The sequence below is a fragment of the Octopus bimaculoides genome, chromosome 11, assembly GCF_001194135.2.
Source record: "Octopus bimaculoides isolate UCB-OBI-ISO-001 chromosome 11, ASM119413v2, whole genome shotgun sequence".
NCBI lineage: Eukaryota > Metazoa > Mollusca > Cephalopoda > Octopoda > Octopodidae > Octopus > Octopus bimaculoides.
In genome coordinates, this window is record NC_068991.1 from 9,684,710 (window position 1) to 9,694,227 (window position 9,518).

Below are 9,518 nucleotides of genomic sequence, written 5' to 3' on the forward strand. Positions count from 1 at the left end.
ATATATATATATATATACATATATATATATATATATATATAAAGATAGGGTAAATTTTTACCGAAGATAAATTTATATGTATGTGTGTGAGTGGTCTATTGCAATATTCATATTTAGTAATCATTGTTAGCGCGATGTGGTTTTCCAAAATCAGCGTTTGGATATTTGTTTTGGCTCTTTACTTTCTCAGTTCAGATCATGCTGAGGTCAACTTCATTCTTCACCCAAACGATAAAATATTGTAATATTAAAGTACTAGGGGCGTTTGAAATATTTGGCTGCTGATCCTTTCTAAAAGTACATTAAGCTCGTAATGGTTGTATAACGGATCCCAAATCCTTATCCAATTACGAGCGAAGAAATATACAAGTTGTAGTATACTGTCGTCACATCAATAATGGCATATTACTTTCTATTCAACACTCACCCATTCTATCATTCATTTGTGTTCTCTCTCACACACACACACACACATCCTATCATTCACTCATGTGCCCTTTCTAAATAGGACCCCATCAAAAATGAATCATGCTAAATAAATAGATGTAGGTACAAGGCATGAAATTTGGTGGGAGGTGTAAGTCGATTAAATCGACTCCAGTTCTTGAAGGGTACTTTATTTTATTGGTTTTAAAAAGAGGGAAAGCAAAATTGACCTAAGCCAGACTTGAACCCCCGAATATAAAAGGCAACAAATACCACAAGGCATTTTATCCGATTTTCTAACGATTCTGACAAGCCACCATCCTTTATAATATTAATAATATTCATCCTTTCTTTATTAGCCACTAGGGCCGACAAAAATAAGATTGGACATTACAAAACAAAGAAGAATAAGATCGAACAATATATATATATTGGAGTGTGAGGAAGCGTTGAGAACGGTGTCGAGCGTCTTGAGTAACCAATACATAGAATAATCCATTTATGTCTCTGTTCAGTGCTAAATGCTTATATTTAATATACATACAAGGCGTACCCAATATGGGTATCCCGTACTTTAAAGCCTGAAATAAACTATACTCTATACCAAGTACTGAGTATTCTCTTTCGTTGACAAACTGTAACATTTAAAAATTGAATATGTATGTATACACATATACACATACACCCATCTTTCTGTTAAGGTCGTTCGTTTTGTAAGTGTTTTTTTTTTTTTTTTTGGAATATACCATTTTGCACTCTTTACTCTACATTCAGTGGGTGTATTTTTAGTTGATGCTTGAATCGACAGGGATGCCCAACAAAGCGTCATTCTTAACCTAATTAGTTATATTCCCTCTACCTTCTGAAATTGGAATTCTGTCTGAGATCGTCTTGGATTTTCATATCTATTGGTCGATAAAATAATGCATCCGTTTTGGTCTTGAGGCGCTAAATATTAAAAACTACAATCCATCACCTAGTTTTAACTTCCTAATTACCACTGATAAATTACTAGCCCCAAACACCTGGAGTGTTTGATAAATCGCTTGTTCCCAATTCCTTCCTCAATGTGTGTGGCCTTGTGACTGTTGTTCTAAAAATCAATGTTATTTTTTATTTTTATTTTATTACAAAGGCACTTGATTGGGCAGAATATAACAGACAAAATAACGCCTTGCAGTATTAGTTCCGGTTCTCTTAAGTTCTGAATTTAAAGTACCAATGAAGTACGGGATCAATATAAACGATTACTTCTTTCCTAAATTTAAGAAATCGTCATTACTGCTCGTCTCTTTACTTCTGAGTTCAAATGCTTATTGGTGAGTGAGTAGTTGGGTTGACTTCGTTAACTATCCGTCTAGTATTGTTTAATCTCTGGGTCTGTCCTAATCAAACTGGCTTATAGTCAATATCATTCTACCCATAACCATTTCATTTAGTTTCGATGACTACATAATCCTGTGTTTCTTTGAGACGGTAAGATATGATGCGAAAAAGATTGGTTGCTATTTCTTGCAGCTCGAATGGCCACGGCATTCATGCATTGTTTAACCCTAGACCAGCCTTGATTGAGTAGGCCTGTGTTGAAAGGCTTTCCAAGCCGTGATCATCTAGTTCTTTGTTTAAATGTAATGTTACCAGGACTACGTTACCCCGCTTATAAATAGATACCAGACTAATAAATATTGGATCATTTAAGAGACTTGTGATATTGTGCTTATGTTAATAACTAATATTATATATTCGTGTGTGTCGTAAACTTTCTGTACAGTAATTTGTCCTGATGTCTTTGTGGAAACGAAATCGTACTTTTATTTTTGTTGCATATCTAAATGTATGTAATCTGTGATATATGTTTGTGTGTGTAAGTATATATATATAAATAGTGTGTAGTTTATGTGTGTATGAAATAGTCAAGATACTTAGAACCAGTAATTCTACGTGTGTATTAAATAGATATCTCTGTATATCTTGCTAGTTAATCTTACAACTAGCACACATCTCGCATTTCTGGATATCTGAGTCTTCCTCAACGTAAAGGGAGACCTCGTGCACCGCACTAAAATATATGTATGAAATGGGCGCGTACACATGCACTGTTCCACTTACGTAATGCCAACTAGTTATTGTCAGCGGATGTGTTTATGCTTTTATATAATTTACCAGATAAATCCCTACCTCTCTCATACACACACGCACATTTTTTGTTTCTCTTATCCATCTATTCACCTGTCTCTCTATCCACCGGTATAATATCTCTACTGCTTGCTGCTTCAACCTTGTTATTTTTATGACACAAGTTTTTTTCTCCTGTCTTCCTTTTGGCTTTTTTTCCAGGGGATTTTCCAACAACCAACAACTTTTGTAGACCATTTATTTGCCCTGTGACACGTTCAAAATATCTAAGTTTTCGCTAGTCCAGTTCTGTGCCTTTTGTTTTTGTTTTTTACAAGACTCCATTCAATTCTAGTTTCGTCCCAACGCAAATTGAATTGTCCTCTTTTTCTGTCCGACTAATTCTCAGAATTCTTCAACAGTACCAAAGTTGGAAACTGTCTTTTCTCTCTATCAGCTTTTTTTAAAGAGTCCAGCACATAGATTCGTGTTATTATCTATCTTTTGTTTCTTCCTTCATTCTTACCGTTCCTTCCTCTCAAGGTACATCTGAGATGCCATACTGAAGTGTCAGGTTTCGTTTCACTGCTATTTTTTAATATACTTGATATCTTCTGTATTGTTATTACCACTTTAGTTCAGTGTCGATGCGCCACAACTGCTTTCAGCCTACCTATTCTATTTCTCATTCATATATAACTTCTGAATGTGCGCGCGCGCGTGTATTATGTAAGAGGGGGTACTGAAAAGTTCCTGGCTTTGAGGAAAAGAAAATGCAGGTGGATCAGTTAATTATGATTTTATTGAACATGTTTCCCTCTCAGATTCACACACTTATTGCAGCGGTCCCTCAGTTTAAATCTAAGCACTGTAAGAGAACTCGGAATGTTAGGCCTCCAACCGTGCCTTTCGCGACTCCCTCAAAACCAGGAACTTTTCAGCACCATCCCTTTCGTATATACTCGTTTTCGTGGATATTACATATGAATTTTACGTTCGAGCGAGTTTGTTGCCGGTACCGCTGGACTGGCTCCCGTGCAGGTGGGACGTAAAAAACACCATTTTGAGCGTGGCTGTTGCCAGTACCTCCTGACTGGCCTTCGTGCCAGTGGCACGTAAAGGCACCCACGACACTCTCGGAGTGGTTGGCGTTAGGAAGGGCATCCAGCTGTAGAAACTCTGCCAAATCAGATTGCAGCCTGGTGTAGCCATCTGGTTCACTAGTCCTCTGTCAAATCGTCCAACCCATGCTAACATGGAAGGTGGACGTTAAACGACGACGATGATGATGATATATGAAATGGTCCGGACAGTAGGTGATCCAGTGTAGAGTTCATAGTTGGAATTCTGAGGTCAAATCCTGACGTTTCCAGATACAGATACACTCAAACTTGTATCTCATCGACTCACCTGACCATGCTAACCATTCTGAAATTTGCTAGGAGGCAACATTTGGTCCTCTAACTTTATTTTCCTTTTCAAGTAAAACTTGCAAAAAATGACCAAAGAGCAAGGTGACTGCCAATCGCATCCATCACAACCTCTTCCTCCAAAGCCACAAATCAAAAACTGCCAGCCCTTTCCAGCCAAAGGAAGTTGGCGGGACGATCTTCATTATGAATTCAGCTGATAGCCAGATCTGTCCAACACGGGATGGCAGCTGTTCGACATAACACCACAAGTGAGCAATGTGTACAAAACGGTTTCGTCTCCTGCGCGTATCTCGGGCAGGCCTGGCTTACAATATTTTCATGTCTGTAGAGTTTATCTCGGATCGGAAGTACCCCACTCATCGTAGCACTGCCAGGGATTTCTGGAGTTTATCCATAAGCTCCAGCTCGAAAGTCCTGAACAAACCGGCTGTTTGATTTCCATCGACGCTCAGAAATTCCCAGGGAACCGTAAACGCCAACGTGAAATTTCCATCTCCCGCTATTGCTCGATTGGTAGAGGGCTGTGAGCACGATAACGTTCTACTTACTAAGTGTCCTGTCTCAGTCTTCACTTGACCCAAGACTAGAGCTGTGTTAAGGAGACGAGCTGTAGGCAACTGCATCTGTTCACCGTCAAGTAATCTCTGGAGATGTCTGTTGTCGCAGCCTCAGCGCTTGCCTGTACATCATCAGCGACGGGATGCCCAGTCCTCCACGCAGTGGCTTTTGACAGCAAAAGCAGCGCCTGACCAGATTCGGTGATGATTGGAACACTGATCAACAGGTTTGCTCAGTCAAGGTTAAGCTCGATCTATAAACACTTTACACACACGCACGCGCGCAAACAAAAATACATAATAAGATTGGTTGGTTTTTGTTTTTCCGTCTCCTTTTTTAACATTTTTATACTACTTGTGAAGTATAACTTTTTATCTGACATTACTCGCGCAACACTTGTATATATAAAAATAAAGGCATTAACGTTGAAGCAGAACTTTAATATAAACAAGTGATTCAGAAATAATAGAACAAAAATAAAAGCACTGATAGAATCTGAAGAGTAAACTTATCAAATTACGTAAACAACATATATTATAGCCTGATCAGGGAAAACACCGTGATCTCACTGAACCATATGGTCCAATTCATGTTAGCATTAGTGATTCATACATATGCGTACATGCGCAACCATATCTTCCTATTTAGTCTTGTATTATTTTTACACAGTGGAAGCGCAATGGCCCAGTGGTTATGGCAGCGAACTCGCGGTCATAGGATCGCGGTTTCGATTCTCAGACCAGGCGTTGTGAGTGTTTATTGAGTGAAAACACCTAAAGCCCCACGAGGCTCCGCCGGGGGATGGTGGCGAACCCTTCTGTACTCTTTCACCACAACTTTCTCTCACTCTTACTTCCTGTTTCTGTTGTGCCTGTAATTCAAAGGGGCCAGCCTTGTCACACTGTGTCACGCTGAATATCCCCGAGAACTACGTTAAGGGTACACGTGTCTGTGGAGTGCTCAGCCACTTGCACGTTAATTTCACGAGCAGGCTGTTCCGTTGATCGGATCAACTGGAACCCTCGATGCCGTAAGTGACGGAGTGCCAACAACAACATTTTTACACATTTAGGCGGTGAGCCGGCAGAATTGTTTGCATCGGACGAAATACTTAGTGGCATTTTTTTCCCGTCTTTGACGACTTTGTCTTTCGGAGGTCGATAAAATAAGTACCAGTCACATAATGATTTTTTTTTAATGATAAAAGACACCCTTTTCTTTTCCCATGATTTGAAGAGGCAGCTGTACGCCCCTTGAAGACGCCATCCTCCAATTTGAAGAGTTAAAGTACAAGATAAGCTCTATAATAGACACGAAAACGTACTTAATATCCATTCACTAAGCTGTCACCACTTTCCCCTCTCAAAATAGACAATTTTAGTACAAGTTAGCTCCTGACACGAACGCACTGTCAATGGATAGAATTGAGCGAAGGTCAGGAATTTAATTTCCCTGTCACTCCACGCCGTGTGAAAATTTCTGGCCATAAAACGAAAGCTTTTTTTGCTAAACTGAAAATTTTTGGTTAATGTGAATATTATTTTATTTATTTATTTATTGTAAAAATTGTAGTTTCTGGGAAAGTGAAAGCGTTGTCAGGGTTACTTGCAATGAAACGATGCCTGTTTGCGCTAAGCTGATATAAATACTTTTCCTAAACTGCATCCCTTGGCGAGGCTCCAGCACGAAATTCAGATACTTTGGAGGGTATAGTTATGCTTTCGTCTCTACAACTCCCAGATCTACTCCGGCTCGGGGTGGTAGTACCTGTGAAGGGTCTCAACTAATAGCAGAAAATTGTTCTGTGGCTAAGGCATCCGGGAGTGGAGGGAGGTCTGAAGAAATTTGTTCTGTGGTTAAGAGACACTGGCTCGACGTACGATTGACTATAGATGTATATGGTTTGTGAACATGCCATGATATTATGTAAACCAGTACCCCCTGTCTAAGGTCTAAATAGGCCTTGTGCTTCAAAGTTTAAGCTCAGAGCAGCACGAGACGAACAGAGCAAATAGTAAATAAGCCAATAGAAGGTAATGGGGTAACCTACTGCTGTATTTTTACCGAGAAAAATCACGTTTCTTCTGGTTCTAGCATAGACACCTAAAGACATGGGTGGAGAGAGAGAGAGAGAGATGTATTTTTAATATATATTCGCGAACTGAAGGCGGCGAGATGGCAGAATTGTTATTACCGTGCCAGACAAAATGCTTAACGGCATTTCGTCCGTCTTCACGTTCCAAGTTCAAATTCCGTCGAGGTCGACTTTGCTTTTCATCTTTTCGGATCGATAAGATATGTATCAGTTGAGGGCTGCGGTCAATTTAAACGACTTACTCCCTTCCACGAATTTGCTGGCCTTGTGGCAAAATTTGAAATCAATGTTTATTCGCATGTTATAAATGCAAAACAACACCACGGAGGAGTCGACGTAAGCTTAAATAATCCTTTTTACTATAGGTACAAGGCCTGAAATTTTGGAGAAGGGCACTAGTCGATAACATCGACCCAAGTGTTTCACTGGTACTTAATTTATCGACCCTGAAAGGATGAAAGGCAAAGTCGACCTAAGCAGAATTTGAACTCAGAACGTATCGACGGGCGGAAATATCGTTACGTATTTCGTCCCGCGTGCTAACGATTCTACCAGCTCGCTGCCTTGCATATGCTTCTATAATAAACCGCGATATGGCGAGAAATTACTGTATACCCTAGTATATATACTGATGTTTGCAAACAGTTAAAAACGGTTTTGTTTTGTCCTAGCTAAACTCCAAGCGTACTTAGCTATTCTCTTTAATTTTATTTATTCCTCAACGGAGAAGCGTTCAGTTCAGCCCTGGAAGCAGGATTTTAAATTCCCGAACCGCCTTCCTATATCCCGGTAATTATGAAACAGAGTAACCTTATCAGACGCTTTCTGTGGACATTGTAAGTAAAAAAAAAAAAAGGGATCCGAGTAGATTTCAAACAAATCGATAAATCGAAAACGAAAGTACACAAATGCTTACTGGAATACTTGGCATTCACACAAGTTTCATTATCGAATACTTTCGGATCTTTTTTTTAAATTTTTTTATCATGTGTGTGTGGTGTACGTTACGAATGTGCCAAAGTTCTCTTATAACTTATATTATGTAATAACTGTGTTGTGTAGGAAAAGTGAAACCAAGCCAATATATCTTATAGCAGGTCCACTTTAATTCACCTTGACTGTCGCTTTTTTTTTTCTTCTTGTAATCCTTTATACGCACTCGATGTATAGACACTGTGTAACAAAAATGAATACCTTTACAAGCATATCTGTACAAGCGTACCTCACCCCCCCGGTCTTTGTTTCCTCATAAGTTTCAGAAAAATAGGTATCTTTTTATGAAATTTTCTACAAATACCTTTTTCAGATAATGCAGACAACGATTATATCGGATTTTGTTGTGAAGAATTTTTTTTCGGAGGCGGTAGCTTCGGATAGCTCGCACGGATTCCCCATAACTTTCAGAAAAATCGGTATTTTTTAATGAAATTTCCCACAAATGCCTTTCAGATGGTGTAGATTACAATCACCGACACACATCACATATATACAAAATGAAACTTGAACTTTTGAAAAAAATGTGACCATGTCAGTATTATATGGTTGGGCGCCCACAATTTCCCCCTCGTATTAAATTTCGATGTAATCTACGCTATCTGAAAGGTGTTTGTAGAAAATTTCACTAAAAAAAGATACTCATTTTTTCCCTGATAGCTATGAGGTAACAAGGTAGGACGGGGGCACATTTGTGTAGGTATGTATAGGTATGGTTTTGTTCATAATGAAATGAAACCCAATCCATATGCCAGTCAATCACCAGTAACTACATTGACACCTGAACAATTGATGCATTGCCACTACATTCCCTATTAATTTACTTGTCTCAGCATGTTTTTTTAACATAATTCTTTTTGTTCACTCAAATAACAATTGCTTTCCTGTCTTGGATTTCCACAACTAAAGACATTTCTATCACACAACGTGGAGATTATTATCAATAGATATAACTTTGATTTAATAGTTTGCGGTTTTAATTTCCTCATTTGTATGTATTAATATAACATTGAAGTTCCTCATTTCGTTCGTTTATTTTTCCTTTTAATAAATTAACCTGTAATTGTTCATTCAGTATCTGTTCCAGATAGAATAGACAGTCCTTATTGTCCTTCGGTCATTCGTGAATCTTTTATGGTGTGTTGAGTTTATATATTTATACATCCGTGACTATCACGTCCTTCAAAGGACAGGATAGTGACGCATGGAATGCTTTTGTTATGTATAGGACCACATATCGAACATTCCCCCCTCCCTCATTTAAAACACTTGGATGTGATTTGAGGGCGACTTTACTGCTATTTCTACCAGATTCCTCTCATTGACCGAGCTCTCGTTAGTCTTCAAACAGGATCGAAGTTCCAGAAAAATCTGGAATATTGAAATTTGAAGGAAACATTAAAAAAATATCATCATTGATTGGCGTGTCCTTTGAATGTCCTCTTCATCTTTTTTGTTTGTTTTACAACTGACCTGTGTGTATATGTATGTGTGTATATACGTATATATATATATATAGATATATAAAATAACCTTCACAGTTATCTAACCTATTAGAATTTGCGTCTGAAAGCAAACACGTGTGTGTCTTTTACACCCCCCTCGTGTTTATTATGTTATATGTATATATATATATATATATATATATATATATATGGGTGAGAAAGTTGGTATGTGAAAGCACGTGGTTGAATGTATAATAGATAATAAGAGTGAAAAAACTACAGATGGCTTGTGTTACACGGTTAAAGTATATATTTAAATTATGTCAGAGAAATGTTATAAAATTTTTTTGGTATATAAACATTCAAATACAATGTTTATATACCAAAAAAATTTTATAACATTTTTCTGACATAATTTAAATATATACTTTAACCATGTAACACAAGCCTTCT

General features: G+C 38.1%; 1 protein-coding gene across 1 annotated transcript in view; it reads left to right on the top strand.

The window, feature by feature from the left end:
* The window catches only part of LOC106880920 (adenylosuccinate synthetase), a 53,265-nt gene that overhangs the window by 934 nt on the left and 42,813 nt on the right, over nt 1-9,518 (top strand). The window lies entirely within an intron of this gene.